This window comes from Capsicum annuum, chromosome 5 (assembly GCF_002878395.1).
Source record: "Capsicum annuum cultivar UCD-10X-F1 chromosome 5, UCD10Xv1.1, whole genome shotgun sequence".
NCBI classification, from domain to species: domain Eukaryota; kingdom Viridiplantae; phylum Streptophyta; class Magnoliopsida; order Solanales; family Solanaceae; genus Capsicum; species Capsicum annuum.
In genome coordinates this window covers 46,404,427-46,425,353 of record NC_061115.1, presented here as the reverse complement: position 1 = coordinate 46,425,353, position 20,927 = coordinate 46,404,427, and the positions used below count along the sequence as shown (strand labels likewise).

Genomic DNA, 20,927 nt, shown 5'->3' with positions numbered 1-20,927 from the left:
CAATATAACTCAATCTTGATTATTTGAAACACAGAAAGAAATGGGTTAGAGTGAGAAAGTCTCACCCATCTCTAAACCCACCTAGTTTTCTTCTTGTTTTCCCTTTTACTTCCCCGAGTTCTATAATCAAATCCTTCCAGAGACAATGCCTCAAACCCCTCCCTTACAACCATTTAGTCCCTCTATTTTCACAGATGATGTCCAAATGGGGAGGTAAAAGTTCTTACAAGGATGTGACCGTAAACTCCATCCCATCACAACCCCCTTCTTTGATCCACTCTTCCCCTAAGATCGGGATGGAAAAACTAGATGATGATATTATTAATCTTTTGCTTGAAGATAAAAGATGAATCTATGCCCCTTGGCAGTTCTCCGTTATCATGAAGGCCCCTTAGCAGTTCTCCGTTATCATGAAGGCGCTTAGGAGCAGTTCTCTCATCAATTTCTCAATGCAAAATTGGAAACCCTCTGGAAGTTGACCGAACCAATTTATCTGATCAATTTGTATTCTGACTTCTTCATCATCAAATTCCAAACTCCGGATAGTCAAATCAAGGCCTTGAAAGGGGGACCTTGGTTTATTACGGGGAGTTTTCTCTAAGCTAGGTGTTTGGATCCTAACTTTGACCCTACCAAATCCCTAATTGACTCAACTGCAATCTGGGTACGCCTTCCTCAACTACCTACCGGGTTTTATGGTCGCAACATCCTAGAACGAGTTGGTAAGAGAATTGGGCCACTTTTAAAAGCTTATGCTTGCACCTCCTTCAACTTGCGGGGAAGATATGCCAGGATTTGTGTACAAATCGAATTAGAAGTGATGATCAAGACCTCGATTACAATCGGAAGCCACATACAATCTCTTATCTATGAGGGTAAGAGAATTCTTTACAAATTCTGTGGTGTTTTGGGTCACACATCTTTGAATTGCAATCTGAAGTCATCTCCTTTCCCTGGACCTCGAGATCCCTCCCCCCTCCCAGCTTCTTCGGTGAACGGTAAGTTTGACTGGCAAACAGTTTCATTCCTGAGAAAGCAAAGGCTTTGCCGAAATTTGGTTTCTCCGGAAACATCGAACACATGGGACAACTGCGGTAAGCTTTCAATGACGGCATCAGGTAAGTACCCTAAAACCCTACACTTATTTTCTTCTTCGGGTATCGACGGTGGTGGTGTTTATCTAGGGCACCCTATTCCAGTTGGGCCTAGTTGGGAAAAAGAGATCTAAGGCCCAAATTGAGGGACCACCGCTCTCCCCTTACTATTCATAGGCTCAAGCATTATCCCCAAGGCCCTAAGGCCAATAGGGGTCATTCATGGGCCGAAAGAGTTGTCCCCTCCCCAAACTTTTCGGCCCCTACTTTCACTGAGCCTATTCTAATTGATGGTCGGGTCACCCCTACTCTATCTGAACTCGGATCCAGTTTAACAAATAATAGTTTTACTTCTACTTATTTAATAAATACTTCTTCTTTTAAGGATAACAAAGAGAATGTCGTCATGCGTGGGGCCCACACTAATCAAGTAATCATTGATTTTCCAAAGCCCCAAGTCCATACTTCTCACACATTGTTGGAAATCTTTTCCACTCCCCAGAGAGATGTGATGGGCATTTCTCTTCATGTAGACATGCCACACTGTGCTTACAATTCCAAGAGACCACAAGCTAATCCATCAGCTAGTACCTGCTGTGAGCACTAAATAATATACTGCTAATAAAAGTCATATACAAAGTTTAACTGAAAAATATAATAAGGTTTTAAATCATAGTTCTGATTATGTCTGTAAAATAATACTTACCTTACTTATAAAATAACTGATAATAACAACTAAGAACTGACTAACTGCCTGTACTAGACTAAAAGCCTCTAAACTGTCTAACTATGGAGTAGATGGGACAAGCCTCCAACTGACTAAATAGTTAAACTACTGACATAGCTAAATATAAGGTAACTCATCTACGAAGGATAAGGACTCACCACGGCTGCTGATGCTGATGCACTGGAAAGTCTAAGTATGATCGAGAATTTGAGCTTCTGAATCTATGATATAAAATATCATTGCGCAAGAAACGAGTATACGATCAGTACTTTGAATGTACTGGTATGCTAAATGAGGTAGACTGATATGTATGGTTTCATGTACAAGAGTAATTAACTGACTGAATGAATAACATGAAGTACTGAATAGAAAGTATGAAATCTGTAATTACTGAGAACGCATGACCAAGCATAAATATATTCTAAATATAATCTATAAACTGAAATACTAAAATCTAATAATTGAATAACTGATATCTGTATATTATGGTCAAGCAAAACTGAAACTGAATTCTAAATTGAGTACTGAAACTGAAACTGTGGGAGGTATCATCTAACCAACATGCCCCAGTCTGAGCTGATTGGGGTCCAACCTGTGAACCCAATTGAAAGGATATTAGTACCATGCCACAGGTACAAACAATGGCTGTGGAGTCAGTCCTAATCTAGCGGGTGACCCTTGAGATCATTCCTAAACTAGCGGATAATCCCTAAGAGTGTCAGACTTAAACTGGCAGGTGACATCTCATAACCTATGCTGGCAACGTAGTTCTGAAACTTAGGAATTTCTTCTAAGGACCCAGTCCTAACTAACGGGTGAGCCCCCATCTCTAGGTTCGTTAGGTGCTGAATCCTACTTCCAACTGAACTGACACTGATTACAGGACTGAACTAAGCTTAGCTGGACAAGTAACTAATCATGATGGTTAACGGTCTAAATATGCTCATGGTTTATCTTAACTATTTTGTAACTACTAAAATTCTGTAAACAGCTAAGTTTTTGGGTATTCATAACCCCCAAGACTCGATAACAATAACAATAGAGACACCTGAAAGGTTTGAAACCATGGGAGGAAATAATTGTTCACAATTATTCACCTAAGCATTTCATCAAACACATGGGGACTAAGACTTTAACATGGCGATGCCTTTTAAACATAAAAAGATCGCACAATCACATGACCAAATCATAAGCTGAGGGTATTATTCTAAATTCGTATGAACACAATATGGATGTCATAATATTTAAAACATACTATAATGCATTCCATGTGAACTCACTTGAAAACATAACAAGGGTCATTATTCAAAACTCATTCTTTGAGGCATTTCATCAAACACTTGATATTCGTCGTTTAAGCTAAACATGGGAATAGTGTAAAGTTTGTAGTAATAACATAATTTCAACACCAACATCACTAATTATGAATTAAATCATCGAATAAAATTATTCAAATGTGTGGGGTTTAATAGCAATAATAATTTCATGTAAACATGGTGTAGAATCAAAATTCATGGAGATTCATGGTTTAAATCACAATAAAAATCACAATGACTTGTAATACTCACAACTTTGAATTTGAAATTTGATTCTTGGACTCCATGGGTGAAAGGAATCTATGGATTAACATTTAACATACCTTAAGGCTTTGATCTTGAAAGAGTATTGACTTTTATTGAACGTTTTTGGATTGGGAATTATAATTTCTTGGTTTTCTTAAAGAAAAGCTTGAATCTTGTTCTTGGGAGATGATCTTGAGAAAAAACCCTAATTTTCTTATTCTTAAGAGTGTAGAGGATTATAAGTGATGAGAAACTGATATTTTATCACTTAATAGGGTTTAATACGTGATTTAAGTTGTGGGAGGTGAGGAAAATATCAAAATATCCCACCAAAACTGAATGGGAATTGCTGAATTTTAAAGGTGATGACTTGGGCTGATAGGTCGTCACTTAGTTGTTGGCCTATCAACTTAGGTCATCACTTGGAGGCTGAAACTGATGGCTCACTGGTTTGGGTTGACGACTTGGCTGATAGGTCATCACTTAGTTGACGGCTTATCAATTTAGGTCGTCACTTTATTGACAGATTGATATGCTGAAGTAAATTGAGTATAACATTTTGCTCCGATATCGGATTAAGGTGAAACCAAATGCATTGGAAAGAAGATTCAAAGATATTTCATTTTATATAAGGTATGACACGTAAATAATTATGTACAAGGAATAATGGTCATTTAAATTTGACCCAAGATGAATCATTCACTAAAACTTAATCAATAGAAGTGTTCTCAACTCATCTTTGAGTTTGGAGATTTTTATGACCTCGACTGATTTATAAGGATATTTTCACACTATAGAATTGATCATCACACATATATAGACATAAAATTATTGGGTTCCGATCTGCATACTTCATAACAACAGTTTGAATTCTAGCCCAAAAATATGGGGTGTTACAATATCTCCTCATTGGGAACATTCATCTTCGAATGAGGCTGGTTAAGCTGAGAACATTGAGGAATTGAGGTTACATTTTAAATATACATGTTAAAAACATGATTACATAATGTGGTCTGAAACATGACACATGAACTGAATATTATAAACTAAACTGATTTCTTGAATGCATGGAATGACAGGAGAATTATTTAAGGTTGATATAAAAACAAAAGAGTCAACTTTTGAGTAACCACTGCCTTAGGCTGGATCTGGTTTTGTGAAGAAAATTTTAGAGGTTTAGGATATGAAAACTCGGTGTATTACAACATCTCCCCTTGAAATAGTTTGTTCCCCGAATGATACTGGCTTGACTGAATTACTAAGGAAAGACTGAGATGATGCACGAGACACTTATAAACTGAATCATGACTGAATATCTGGAATCTAAAACATGATGCATGAACTGAACTATATTCATCAAAGAAGACTAATCCAGGGATATGTATGATATAAATCTGAATTTCGCTGATCATTATATACGTAGCATAAGTACTGGAATTAAACATACCGTAAAACATAAATAATTAAGTCCATGAGCTGCATGGACTGATTTGGAGTTCATAAGTTTCATGGAACATGATTCGTACAACTGGGAAAACTGGGACTTATTATACTAAGAACTGGAAGCACACATGATTCTTTATGATGTACAAGAATTGAACTATGATCATGGAGCTGACATATAAAACATGAGTAGGTACCGTGATAATGCTATAAAACTTTGCACTGAGATGAGAATGGGTCGGTCTCCTTCATCCCCTACTGATGTTCTACAATCACTGGCATCACTACTAGAATCTGAGGGAATGACTTGGTTACTTGTTCTATCATCTCCCCCTTAGCATAAAGTCATCATTCTAAGTCTGTGAACCACTTAACAAATTCTAAAATTAACTGCCACCACTTTACTTTATAATCTGGGGTAATAATACCCATAAATGATAAATTTCCTTGAAGGACTCACCTGAAGTGTAAGACCCATTGCTAATACTTTCTTCTGAGATACACTCTTAACTTTCTATAGGCCCAATAATCATTGTTGACACCTAATTTTTGCCCACCACTTTTCAGATTAATTCTTGAATTTCTCAATTTTTAAATAGTTTTAAAATATTTACTTAAAAAAATTTAATATATTTATCATTTAATTATATGTGATTATATAATTATCGGTTAAAGAAAATGCTTTAAAATTTATTCAAAGTGAAAAGTTTGATCAAAGTGCAAATATTTTAATTTTTTTCAATAATGATTGAAAATAAGAAATCAGTGACATAATTAGTTTCTTAATTTTTTTTTAAAAAATAATTGTGCTTGCATTAAATATTTATTTTTAAATTATTAAATTTAAGAAATTCGTTAAATTAATTAAAAGATAATTTCGTCTCAACTGTATCACAATTTATTCAATTATGCCTATTTCATTAATATAAAATAACCTTTCTTATTTTATTTTTGGGCCAGCCATTTAGCCAGCCCAACATCCAACCAGCCTTTTCCTTAAGAACCATCCCAATTTCCCCTTCTCCTCTTAAGCCCAAACCCAATCCACCACTAGGGTTATGGGAGCTTTGATACGAATAGTTGATTGGGGTTTGTGAATCTAGGAGATTCCCATGATTAATTAAAATTGCATAAACCCTTCTTCACTTTAATGATTTTTCTTGGTTGTAAACTTGAAAAGTTAGCTCAAGAACATCACTTGTTCGAATACAAAAGTGTTTGTTGGGAAAAGAAAGGGTTTACATAAATTTAAAGGCTTTAACCTTTGGATAGAGGGTAGATTCCTTAATCGGATCAACCCATATGAGAATATAGTTGAATAAATAATATGTTCCTAAAGTTTTAAAGAATTAAGGGATAAGATACTCATTTAGGTTGAGAAACTAATGGGTAAACCATAGAATTCAATTACTCTTGCAATTAGAATTGTTCGTTGGGAATTCAAAATAGTTCACAACCCTAGCTGCTTAAGCATCTTGGTAACCATAACTCTAGTTTGACTACTCATACTGAATTACTATTTGAAATACAATCTATAGTTGGATTACTTTCTGTCACAAGCATTTGAATACAATTGATAAATCAAAACCCCACTTTATTCTAGAAACTTTGATCAATAGTCTTAACAACCACAATACTTAGTGAACACAATATTTTCTATGGGATTCAACACCCAACCCAGTTGGGTTCTATATTTGATAGCGACCGCTTACACTTTCTAACGAGAGTTGTAATTTGGGCGTATCATCACTCCATTCAAAGTGGCATGTTATATTCAAAATGGGTCATCCTCCCTTTAATGAGACATGTTGAACCGTTACTCCGTTCAAAGTGGCATGTTATATTAAAAATGGGTCGTCCACCCTTCAATGAGACATGTTGAACTGTCACTCCGTTCAAAGTGGCATGTTATATTTTAAATGGGTCATTTACCTATCAACGAGATACGTTGGCTACCAAGCCCTTGGATTTAAGCACAAGTCAAGATCAAATCCGTCAAGTTCAAGTTAAAGTTCAAGATCAAGCTCGAAACCCTTAAATTTATAGTTGAAAAGGCGAATATGATGAATCATAGAGATTGTAACACTCACTTATTAAAATCAATAAATAGATTATTGCAATATTTTTCTTATCTCGATTATTATTTTTAGTCTCAAGAATTTTATTGTCCAATAAATTCTGGCATGCCAGTGGGTCAATCTCTACCTTTCATCTCAACTTTTCAAACTTTGAAGATTAAGAATGCCAAAATGACTTCCAAGAAGATCAACTCTCAATCAACTGCTTCCAAGGCTGCTGATTCAAGGTTCTCTACCGAAGAAGAAAGCATCCTTAGTGTTACTTTTAGGAACTTGGGAGCTGTCACGAAGAGTAAGGCAAACATGTTAGGACAACAAACATATCCAGTGTCTCCGCGCCAACTCCAATTTTTGGATCTTCAACCCCACATGGAATGAATTCCAATTCAAATGCTTTGGAAGGAGAAAGCAGTGTCACGGAATCTCTTAAGACGACTCTTGCTTTACTTGAGCATTCTGGTTCCAAATACTCTGGCGCAAAGAGCGATGGTCGTTCAACAAATGCATCATCTCCACTTACACCACATAAGTTGAGCACTTCGAAGATCAACCTATGCGATAATCTATGTTACTCTTCGACGTCTCTAGTGATCATGCAAGCAATGGTAACTTATGCCTCATCTATGGAGGAGCAGTTTGCAAATCTGACAAAGGCAATTGAAGGCCTGACCAACTATGTTCAGAATCAAGAGGCTAGGATTGATAAGATAGTGGATAGGGTGGAAGGCTTGATAGACGAAGAATTTAGTCATGCACCGAGAAAAGCTCAAGAGGTTTATGAGATAGAAAATCCTGTAAAATAAATACCACCGGCTAAAGAGGTGCAAGTTTCTGCTGAAGAAATAATCCCGATTGGGAAATTAAGGGAATTCATTAAAGGGACCCTCACAGAAAAGTATGATGTTGTCACCAAGTCTTCCCTTGCATATGCCAAGCCCAAGTATTCCCTTGCATATGCCAAGCCTTACACTACGAGAATAGATAGCCTCAAAATGCCTGCTGGCTATCAACCCCCCAAATTTCAATAATTTAAGGGCAAAGATAATCTGAAACAACGTGTCGCACACTTTGTTGAGACATGTAATAATGCTAGAACTTATGGTGACTATCTTGTCAAACAGTTTGTTTGTTCCCTAAAGGGAAACGCCTTTAATTGGTATACGTTCCTCGAGCCTAACTTCATCGATAGTTGGGAGCAATTGGAACACAAGTTCCTAAATCAATTTTATAGCACAAGGCATACAGTGAGCATGATAGAGCTCACAAATACTCGACAAAGAGCCAGTCATCGACTTCATCAATAGATGGAGAAATGGGAGTCTAAACTGCAAAGATAGGCTCAGTGAAGCTTCTGCAATACAGATGTGCATCCAAGGAATGCACTGGGGGCTTCTCTACATTTTGCAAGGAATTAAACTAAAATCCTTTGAAGAGTTAGCTACTCATTCTCATGACATGGATTTGAGCATGTCTTCTGCTGGAAAGGAAGGAGTGTCTATCCATGATCCTTGAAGGGGAAATAATAAGCAAGAACCCAAAAAATGGGGCAAGTTTGTCCCAAAATATGACAACAAGGAGTCCATGAATATTGATGTGTCTCCTATGAAGGTCACCACAAAGGTGAGCAAGAAGAAAACTGTGAAGACGACTTTTGGAGCACGTCCAAATCAGAAAACTTTAAAGGAGATACAATAAAAGGAATATCCCTTCCTTGATTCTGATGTTTTCGAGATTTTTGATGAACTCCTTGATCATAAGCTCATTAATCTGCCGGAGATGAAGCATCCTGATGAAGCTCGAAGGACCATTGACCCTAATTATTGCAAATATCATTGGCTCATAAGTTACCCTCTAGAAAAATACTTTGTCTTTAAAGATAAAGTCATGCAACTGGTAAAAGAGAAAAAGATCTTCTTCGATGATGAGACGGCCAATTCTCATCAAATATCCATCACTTTTGGCTCGCTTGACCCAGTCTAAATATGTGTCGGAGAACATAATGAGGAAATATTAGAGCTCAATAGGTCTTCAGTTAACAAAGATGAAGATGATGATGAAGGTTGGACTCTGGTAACTAGAAGCAGACACAAGAAGATAAGTCTACGAAAGGAGATGTATGAGCATCCAACCAGAAGAAGAATGGTGAAGAAACCAAGAAAATAGAAGTTGGTTGAACTTCCAAAAAAGACAAGGGTGACGTAGCTTCACCACCAGAAACCTCGACATCCGGTGTCTTTAGAGGAATTCTTACCAATTTGGTTTCGCGGAAAGACTTCGCAAGTCAATCTTGAGGCATCTTGTTTTAACACTACCAAAGAGGGGGCAAAGGGTAAAAATATGCCCATAGAAGTTTCTTCAGCCGTTGAACGCTTGTTAAACCTCTTGGTCAAGAGGCACACGTATGTGATACCAAAATCACATTCACAACTAACGATCTTCTACTTGGTGAGGGCCTATATAAACGTCCCTTATACATGGTGGGCCAGATTTGAGAAAACAAGATCAATGGAATCTTAATAGATGAGGGATATGGAGTCAACATCCTACATATCCTCATGATAAAAGAACTTGGTATCACTACTGACGAACTGGACGAGAGTCGTATAATGATCTAAGGATTTAACCAAGGGGGCCAAAGGGCTATGTGATCTATCAAGTTTGGGATTCGTATGGATGATTTTCAATCAATTGTATTGATGCATGTGATTGATACAAAACTTCATATAATATATTACTTGGTAGGCCTTGGGTGCACGAAAACAAAATTATCTCATCCTCTTAGTATCAATACTTGAAGTACCTCAAAAATGGAGTTAAAAGAACGATAGTAGCTGATGATAAGCCATTCACTAAAGCTGAATCACACTTTGCCAATGCAAAATTCTACTTGAAAAACTCTGTAGTGAATGAAAAAAGGGTTGATGATGTCACCAAGACCAAGTGTGATGATCTTGCAGCCAAGAAGGCCGTGGTGACTGTTGATAAAGTCACCACCAAGAAGCCTCTCTCCACTTCAAATAAAGAAAGTGTTGCTTCTACATAAAAAAGGCAACTCCCATTCTTCGCTACGTACCGAAGGTAAAGAAACAGAAATATCACCTATCGGATTCCCAAGATAATTTGCTAAAGGGTCTAGCTTTAACTATCAGGAAGATTGATGCAATAAATCCATCCTCAAGTCTTCTTGAAGAATCTGTGGCTCAAAATCTGCTATAAGATATGACCTCCCTATGAAGCGTATGAAAGAAGGCTTTGACCCAAATGCATATAAGCTATTTGTAAAGGCTGGATACAATCCTAATGAGTCATCAATTTTGGGAAAAGTTCCATCGGAGGGTACAACCAGGTAGGCACGTGAAGTCCTAGGATATATGCAGATACACACAGCCACCTCCAATTCGTATCTCCATAAGAAGGGCAGTCAGTAATTAAATTACCGTGGAATAAGAATACATAGCTGCTAATGTCCATCAACGATGACGATCCTCAAGAGGAGGAAGATGTTGGAGATGCTCTATCTCAACTTGAAGAAGGATTAAAGGCTATAATCGATCCCTTGAAAGAAGTTAATATTGGAACTGATGAAGACCCAAGACCAACTTATCTAAGTACTTTTCTAGAGATGGAGGAAGAAATCTCTTATATGGACATACTCAAAGAATATATGGATGTCTTCGTCGGGAGCTATAATAAAATGCCTGGCTTAGATCCAAAAGTAGCGATCTATCAGTTGGCGGTCAAGAATGGTGCCCGTCCTGTTAAGCAAGCACAAAGACGCTTTAGGCTGGAGTTGGTTCCTCTGATTGAAAATGAAGTTAACAAATTCATTAAAGCAGACTTGATTCGTGAAGTCAAATATCCCACATGGATTTCAAGTATTGTTCCAGTACGGAAGAAGAATGGCCAAATTTGAGTTTGTGTTTACTTTCGAGATCTCAACAACGTCTGCCCTAAGGATGACTTTTCAATCCCCATATCGGAGTTGATGATTGATGCCACCACTGGTTATGAGGTAATGTCCTTCATAGATGGTTCATCCGGCTATAATTAAATCTATATGGCGCCAAAGGATGAAGAACTCACTTTATTTCGTACTCCCAAAGGTATTTATTGCTACAAGGTGATGCATTTTGGTTTGAAGAACACTGGCACCACTTATCAAAGGGCTATGCAGAACATCTTTGATGGCCTGCTCCATAAAAATGTTGAATATTATGTGGATGATCTAATGGTGAAGTCAAGAAAGAGAGACGAACACTTAAAAGACCCAAGAATGGTGTTCGAGTTACTTGGAAGATATCAACTTAGGATGAATCCATTAAAGTGTGCTGTTGGAGTTACTTTCGGAAAGTTTCTTGGCTTTATTATGCGACACCGAGGAATTAAAATTGATCAAGCTAAGACCGATGCAATTTTGAAGATGCCTGAGCCTCGAAACATTCATGAGTTAAAAAGCCTTAAAGGAAGGCTAGCATATTTAAGGAGGTTCATCTCGAACTTGGCCGAAAATGTCAACTATGTAGTCATCTCATGAAGAAGGATACTCCCTTCGAATGGGACCAAGCTTGTAGTAACGCCTTTGAGAGTATCAAATCATACTTAATAAAGGCACCAGTTCTTGCGGCACTCATACCTGGAAAACCATTGATACTCTACATCGCGGCATAAGAGAGGTCAGTTGGAGCACTACTAGCCTAAAAAATTAGTGAAGGGAAAGAAAACTTACTTTACTATCTGAGCAGAATGATGACACCAAATGAGCTAAAGTATTCTCCGATTGAAAAGTTATGTTTGGCATTGGCTTTCTCTATCCAAAATATGAAACACTACTTTTAAGCTCATGTTGTCCGTCTTATGTCTAGGGTAAATCCCATTAAGTTTGTGATGTCAAAACTAGTCCTCAGTGACTGACTTGCAAGGTGGTACCTTCAATTTTAACAGTTTCAGATTGTGTACGTTTCCCAAAAAACTGTAAAAGGATAAGCATTGGCTGACTTCTTGGTAGATCACCCAATACCTGATGACTGGGAGCTAAGTGATGAACTTCCTGATGAAGATGCAATGGCTGTTGAAGTTAGATCCCCATGGAAGATGTACTTTGACGGTGCTGCACATTAAGATAGAGCTGGTTTTGGCGTAGTATTTGTCACTCTACAAGAAGAAGTCATCCCCTACTCTTTTACCATGACAGATCATTGATCCAATAATATTGTTGAATATCAAGCTCTCATACTTAGACTTGAGATAGCTGTCGACATGAAACAACTATAATTACAAGTTTTTGGTGACTCCCAATTAGTGATAAAGCAGTTATTAGGAAGCTATGAAGTTAGGAATCCTGAGTTAAGACCATATCATGAATATGCACAAAAGTTGATGGGATGGCTTGGAGAAGTAACCCTCCAGCATGTGCCAAGAAAAGAAAATAAGCAAGCTGATGCCCTAGTTGCTTTGGGCTCAACCCTGACTTTTCCAAATCAGACGCAAGTTAACATTCACTAAGAAGGGTAGTACCGCCATCAAATAAAGACGAATACGTAAAAGGTAAGGTTAAATACCTCGTCGCCGTGTCCGAAGCTGTAAAGGAGGATTGGGACACCCTATCATTGACTACTTGTGTTATGGAATACTTCCAGAAGATCCAAGGAGAAAGACTGACATTCATCATCGTGTACCTCGCTTCTTTTACTACAAAGACACACTGTACTGAAGGTCATTTGAAGGAGTAGTCTTACGGTGTTTGGAAGAGGAAAAAGCAATTCAAGCTTTGCAAGAAGCGCACTTGGAAATTTGTGGATCACATCAGTCTGGATTGAAGCTTCATTTTCATATTAAAAGGATGGGATATTATTGGCCAACGATGGTAAAAGATTGCTTGGACTATGCTTGAAGATGCAAAGCTTGCCAATTCCATGCAAATTTCATACATCAACCTCCAGAGGTACTATACCCAACTGTAGCATCTTGGCCATTCAATGCTTAAGGAATGGATATTGTTGGTCTACTACCAAAATCTTCTGGTGGACACTTATACATCTTGGCCACGACAGATTACTTCTCAAAATGGGCTGAAGCTATTGCTCTCAAGGAAGTAAAGAAAGAAAATGTCACAAACTTCATCCGAGTGAATATCACTACCGCTTTGGAATTCCTCAGTACATAATAACTGGCAATAGAAATCCATTTGATAACAAGCTAATAAACAAAATATGTGATCTCTTTGGTTTCAAACAACGCAAGTCTTCTACGTACCATGCTGCCGCCAATGGTCTAGCTGAAGCATTCAATAAGACTTTATCCAACTTGCTGAAGAAAGTCATCTCCAAATCCAAATGAGACTGGCATGGGCAAATAAAAGAAGCTTTATGGGCTTATAGGACAACTTACTATACACCAACGCAAGCAACCGCATACTCAATTGCTTTTGGTGTTGAAGCAGTCCTGCCACTTGAGCATCAAATACCTTCTTTGAGATTGGCTATTCAAGAAGGGCTCACCGATGACGAAAATGCTAAGTTTCGTCTTGTGGAGTTAGAAGCTCTTAATGAAAAGAGGCTGGAGGCTCAACAAAATCTTGAATGTTATCAAGCTCGGTTATCTCATTCTTTCAACAAAAAGGTTCACTTGAGGTTCTTCTAAGTTGGAGATCAAGCCCTTGTAGTAAGAAGGACCATTATTACTTCTCATAAGTCTGGGGGCAAATTCACCCCAAAGTGGCATGGACCATATGTCGTGCAAGAAGCATATTCAAATGGTGCTTACAAGCTTGTCGATGTAGATGGCGTGAGGATTGGCCCCATTAATGCCAAGTTCTTGAAGAAATACTATCCTTGAAAGAAGATGACACTCCTTAAGGCATGAGTATAAACTGCATGTCTACTCCTATCCCGCAAGAGTATAAACTGTGAACGGCTCAAAAAAAATGTCCGCTAGGTTGAAAACCTCGAAAGAGGCGGCCTAGGCAAAAGTTAGGACGCAAAAAAAATAAGAAAATGAAAAAAAAGAAAAAAAAACATTCACCCTAAAACTACGTTGTGACTTGATCCTCTTCATTGAGGTACGTAAGCGCTTGGAATTTTATTCTGAGTTCAGTTGCATGAGTGTCAAAAAAAATACATGTTCCCCCTCATATGAAAAATTCAGTCTTCAAAAGACTTTTAACATTATCAATCTTCAGACTTGCACCAAGTGTTGGTGACTCAATGGGGGCAAATCCCTATGAAGTATAAGCTTCTTGGATATAAGGTGAAGTGTTCGAATTCACTAAGTCTTCATGTTGGAGCTTTCAGGTTACCATATTGGAGCCTGCAAGTTTACTAAGTCTGATAGTTGAAGTTTTCAAATGACTTATGCGTATAAGTTGAAGTCTTTAAATTCACTAAGTCTTCATGTTGGAGCTTTTAAGTTTCCATATTGGAGCCTGCAAGTTCACAAAGTTTGATAGTTGAAGTCTTTAAATGACCTAGGCATATAAGTTGAAGTCTTTAAATTCACCAAGTCTTCATGTTGGAGCTTTCAAGTTACCATATTGGAGCCTGCAAGTTCACGAAGTCTGATAGTTGAAGTCTTCAAATGACCTATGCAAATAAGTTAAAGTCTGCAAATTCACCAAGTCTTTATGTTGGAGATTTCAAATTCACCATATTGAAACTTGTAAGTTCATGAAGTCTACAAGTTGAAGTCTTCAGATGCTCTCCGACTATAAGTTGAAGTCTTCAAGTCTGCCATATTGAAGCTTTCAGAGTTTGAAAGTTGGAGTCATCAGGTGCTTTGATCTATAAGTTGAAGTCTTTAAATCCTTCTAACCTTCTTGAGTTTACCTTTCAATCTTCATGAAATAACCTTTTTCTTATGGAGGGAATGAGTAGTCATCCCGATGTGCCATAAGATTACCCTGAAATTACCCTTTTCTTATGGCGGGGTTGAGTGGTCATCCCGTTGCGCCATAAGACTATCACGTAGTTACCTTTTACCTTTGCCATAAAACTACCATGAATTTACCTTTTACCTTTACCATAAGACTACCATGAAGTTACCTTTTACTTTTGCCATAAGACTACCATGAAGTTACCTTTTACCTTTACCGTAATACTACCATGAAGTTACCCTTTACCTTTGCCATAAGATTACCACAAAGTTACCTTTCTTATGGAAGGGATGAGTATCCATTCCTATGCGGCGTAAGATTATCATAAAGTGACCTTTTTTTATGGCGGAGACGAATAACCGTCCCTATGCGCCGTAAGATTATCTTCTAGGATTACCTTACTTATGGTAGGAAAGGATATCTATCCCTTTGCATTGTAAGACTATATCCTTTACCTAAAAGGAATTATCTTGAGCAAAAGCTTATAGTTCACCTAAAAAAAAAAAAAGGGGGAACGAAAAAAAAAAAGGAATGCTTACCTAAATATGGCGAGTATCTCGATCGGCAAAGATGAATCAAATTACACCCTTGAGTTTGCTCGCCTACCAAAAGTGTTGTAAATATTAGAGTTCTCTTTCCAACGAAAAAAGGACACTCACAATTTCAACACTCCCACGCCTAGATATGATTTGTCTTGTGAAACCACGCTAACCTGAAATTGAAAACATATCAGCAGGCAGAGACAACTTTAAAAAATTATCTAGGATAATTCTAAAGGTTTTAAATCATGAATTTTGGATATGTTATATATTTTTGAGTCTAGTTTTTAAAAAATCTAGTGTTTCATGATTTCATCGCTCCTATTTAAAGTCAACTTCAAAATTTTGTCTAAAATAATGCTAGAGGTATTAAATCATGAATTTTAGATATGTAATATATATTTGAGTCTAGTTTCATAAAAAATCAAGCGTCTTATGATTTCATTATTCCTACATTGAGATATGAAGATTTTAATAGAGGTGCGCAGATCTGAAATTTTCAGCATGATAAAATTTAGGGCTAACTTCAAAAAATTATCAAGAATTATATTGAAGGATTTTAATTTTGAATTATGGATATATTTTAGATCTTGAAGTTTAGTTTCTGGAACATCAAACGAATCATGATTTCAATATTCCTACAGTGAGATACGAATTTTAGACACTAACATGCTATGCTAAAAAAAGTGATGAAAATAAGAGAAAAGTGGGAGCAAAAGAAATTAGCTCAATATTATTGATGACTTGGAAACCCCAAAATCGATATTGAAAAAGCGGGGAAACTAACTCTTTTTATAGAGTTGTAGAATGAATGTTTTCTTCTCCAATATAAATTCAGATTGAAATAATTTCCATCTCCAAATTCAAATTGGAGATTGTTTCCTTCTCCAATATAAATTCAAATTGAAATAATTTTCATCTCCAAATTCAAATTGAAGATTATTTTCTTCTCCAATATAAATTCAGATTGGAATAATTTTCATCTCTAAATTCAAATTGGAGATTGTTTCCTTCTCCAATATAAATTCAGATTGGAATAGCTTTCATCTCCAAATTCAAATTGGAGATTATTTTCTTCTCCCATACAAATTCAAATTGGAGGTTCTTTGCTTCTCCAATCTAAGTTCAAATCGGAAGAGTTTTATTCCTGATTAAGTAAGGCGATGAAATAGCCTTTCAAAATCTGTTTGAAATTGGATATCATGACTCACCAATAGGTCTTAAGTGTAGAGATTCATGGAAAAAAATGAGAGTTTTGAGAGACAATATCAATATGGTTCGGCTTTAAATTTTTGAATGGGGTATTCATATGTATGAGGATAGTTGAAGTATGAAGGAAACATGCTTAAATAATCATACTTCAAGACTAGTCTCCAAAATATTAAATGTCTTGACAAGTCTTGAAGTAGGGGGCATTTGTGGGCGATCCAATTTTATTAAATTTAAATCCATACAAAATTCAGATTATATTAAATTTAAAATATATTAGTACCAAATAAATATTGCGAATTAATATAATTGGATTAATTATTTAAGTCCAAACATATATGGATTTAATTAAAGTTTAATTTTTTATTGGGCTAGCCCATTGATTTGGGATACAAATGGTGAACCCACTTTACTAAGCCCAAGTTATTGTCATATTCTAGAGGCCCAAATAAGCGTTACGTGTCAAATGATGTAGTATGCCAAGTCAAGTGAAGGAGTCAATAGGACCATGCCATGTGTCAAAATAATGCAGTAAATTAAAAGCCCATAAGAAATGCCATGTCACTTGAATCTGATTGGTCAAAGGAAGTTCATGTTTATCATGACTCTCTATTTCCTACAACTATAAATAGGGGCATCATAATTCAGAAAAGGGACCAACAAGTTTAACAAGAAGCAAGAGAAAACTCGTGGATCAAAGCAGCAGATTTCTCTACAAATTCAAGAACAAGCTCAAGATACAAATTCAAGAACAAGCTCAAGATTTCAAGATCAAGAGTTCAAGGTTCAAGAACAAGCTCAAAATTTCAAGATCAAGAGTTCAAGATTCAAGAACAAGTTCAAGCTTCAAGATCAAGAATGGTTGTTTGATTCGGGTTCGGTTTGACTTTTTCTTGGGTAACACCAAACCAAACCAAGAATAGTCGATTCTTTTTCTAACGCCAAACCAATCAAACCAAACCATAAGTCGATTTTTTTTCTCGGTTTGGTTTGATTCGTCGGTTCAGTTTGACTTGACGATTTGGTTTGTACACCCCTAATAAGTAGGGACTTAGGACTGGGTGTTAGTTGTATCGTTGGAGTTGTATTGACAGTCTCGAGTTATTTAGATAGTATGTTTACATGCTTGAGGTTTAGTTGGAATGGTATTAGTTTGAATTGATTGTGTCGAAATCTGAACTTATTTTGTCTCCGCATTATTTCCTTGTAGTTTCTGTAAGTAAATGGTACAAGGGATTCTCATTAATGTGACGTTCTTGCTTTTAGCTATCCATTGCTCACGTGTTTCTCATTATGTGAAGGTTCGATTTGTCGTTTATATGTTTCTGGTTTAGTTCCATTTCGGCATTGTTTATTGGCTTTAAATATTTGGCTTTAAAAATTATTTTGTTGACATCTTATATTCACAACTTCGCCATGTGTTCGTAAAAGGCTAAAAATATCTTTGCACGTTTTGGGGTGTACCAATGTTTAAAGATAAATATAAGTTGTCTATTTGCACTATGGCTTAATCTGTTTTGTCGATTTCTTACCTGTTATGGAAGAAATCTGTGAGACTTTCATCTACACATTTATGTTCTTGGCTTTGCTTTCTTATTTAATTGATGTGCGGGTGATTAAAGATTTCTAGTTTTTTCCTCTCTTGCTCTTTGATTTCATCCCTGTGAAAGGCTAAAACAAATTATATTTCTCTATGTTTCAAGAATTTAACAGTGTCTAAAAGAAACATTGAGTTGCTCGCTTACTTTTTATTCTTCTTAAGCTATTTGAGATTGTCATAAGACAAGATTCACTTCCATATTTGCCTCTATCAAACAATGGTGTGTTCGTCGTTCATTTTTTTGGTTTTGAATTAGCAAAAGCATAATAATCCCTCTTCAAATTCTGATTTTGAAACCTGTTCACTGCTTTATTTTTTCCTCTCTCCATGTGTGTTAATATCTTACCCTTGAAAACTTGAGAAAAATAGGTGTAAAAACGTTCCCTGGACGTAAATGAAAAATGAACTCCTTACTCTACTTGAAAATTTTCATTGTGTCTAGATTATCACTCTCTGTTACAAACATTAGAAGAATTGTTAGAACCTTGGGTAATGTCTTGCAGGTAGTTTTATATTTTTACTAACTATTAAATCTAACTTAATAAATACTCTCAATCTTTTTGTTGTTAAATTATCTTGTCCATGAGATAATTATTCTACCAGATAGATGATAGTTGGATTGATTGCTTTGATATGTTAGTCGTTTTTCCGTAATCATTTATTCCTCCTTGATTGAAAGTTTTGTGGTTTGATAAGGACTGATACTATGTGTTGGCTAATCCTTATCTCATTTTTACTTGCATGAACTCCCTCGCCGAGTCCCTCGGACTCCCTTCTCTCACATTTCGTTGGGTTGGACCCAACTTGCATCAAGTCAAACCTCGGATCCAAGTCCCAAGGGGACTGATTTTGCACTGGTATACAATTATATATGGCTGGTATACATTGGAAGCAGCTGCTACATACTACTACACCGAGCAAAATAAAAAATGGAGGGGAAATAATAAATTTTTCACGCCGAACATGGAGAAAAATAGCCTCTTTATACAGCTGATATATGCTGAATTAATGGACTGAAATTCATGGGATTTAGCCCAAAAGCTGGGCAGCCTATTAACGGGTCAAAAGGGCCCAATTTTAACTCTTTCTTTATTGAAAAAAAAATACATAAAGTAGCATATTTAAATATTAAATTACAAAAAATAGCAATATTTTTATCAAATTACATTTTGTAGCATATGTATTTGTATGTATTTGTATTTTGTAGCAACAGTTTGCAAAAAAACAAAATATATATTGATCATAAGAGCAGTAAAAATCATATGTATTTGTATTTTTGTAGAAACAGTTTGCAAAAATATAAAATACAACTTGCTATATTATGTAATTATGAAACTGTTGCTATGAAACTCATAATTAAGTGGATAAGTATGTTATTTCTGAATTTTGCCCTTCTTTATTTCCTATTCTTGCTTATTTGTATTTATTTGGACACTCTAACTAATTAATCTAGATAAACTCCCTAAGGCTTTACTATTTTAATTTATCACGATTTTTAGTTAATTCATAATTTCTTCACCTAATTTATATTGTCTAAAATGAATTAAATTGGTTCCTTCGATTTTCTCCTTAAAATAAGTCTTTTAAAGATTAAGTATTTTATTTCAAAATGGCATTTGTTATGTTCATATAACTAATTGTCTATTTGGATTAAAATAACCTTCTTCAAAATTAAGAAATTAAATTTTCTTATAAGTCATAACTTTTCATAATTAATAAGATACTTTTAAGTTAACACTCTCTTAGCATTTCTTCCAAAAGAATTTTCTATAACATAATCAACTCTTCTATAATAATAAGAAAATAATTTCATAACCTTCTTCTCCTGCAAAAGCAAAATCCATTTTCCTCCTAAGTACAAAAATTTACAATTTAGTTGAATAAAAATAAATTATTTTCTTCTTTGAATAAATAAATCTCATTTTTAAATGTTTAAATAAATAATTTAATTTTTTTTTTATAAAAAATCAAGTCTTTGAAAAAATTAGCCACTTTAAATTAGCCAAGTTAGTTCTTTTGGTAAATCCTTTTAAACGGACGCTCCTAAGTGCCTTAAAAATCTTCTTAGGGTGTTAATTGAACCCTTATCCAGAATCTCTAGTTTTAAAAGTTTATTTTTGTTTTTGAACCTTTGAAACCACTTTTAAAATTTTTTTCATGATTTTCCTATAAAAATCAAGTGGCGACTCTGTGAATTTTCTTAAAAGTATTTGAAATAGTTTTAAGAGATCGAAAAACCATTTTCTCACCAAAGAAATTCGTAAAGGGATAAAACAATCATCACATAACAACTTAAACACTGGCTAACTTTGAATTCTCAACTCTTCTTTCTATTAGCTCAATCTTCAAAGATTCAAACTTAGACTCTAACACGTGTCCTGGATATCCCCAAATTTGTAATAACTATACTAGTTTTATCATAGCCTACAATCATCATATCCACAATATATGTTTCAAATGAACAGGCCTAAATTTTGCATAAACTACTTCAAGCCTACTGATTCACCTTTCATTCAACTAGTCCCATGAAGTATGTTTTGCTCAAATTCAGATAATACTATCCCAACTCTACTACTGCTGCTAGACTTCGGGTTTCACGCTTCTAATTCTAGATCATATGCTATCATAAGATTTTGAGAAAGAATCTGAAGACACGTCTGACTCCTAAGCACTGAGGTACTACCCCTCCATTTAATGACTGGTTTATTCGAAAACTGAAATCAAACGGCTCTATTTTTTAAATCAACTGAAGTATTTTTCTGGGATACTAAAACTGGGAAGTTTCTGTATACCCTTCTAGCTAGGATA

The 20,927-nt window shown here is 35.8% G+C and overlaps 1 long non-coding RNA gene across 1 annotated transcript; it reads left to right on the top strand.

Moving 5' to 3' along the window:
* Positions 1-18,998, top strand: LOC124898886. The gene is made up of 2 exons (XR_007055733.1): positions 1-1,118; positions 17,152-18,998. It is a non-coding gene; the product is annotated as an uncharacterized LOC124898886 (long non-coding RNA).
* Positions 18,999-20,927: the final 1,929 nt, after the last annotated feature.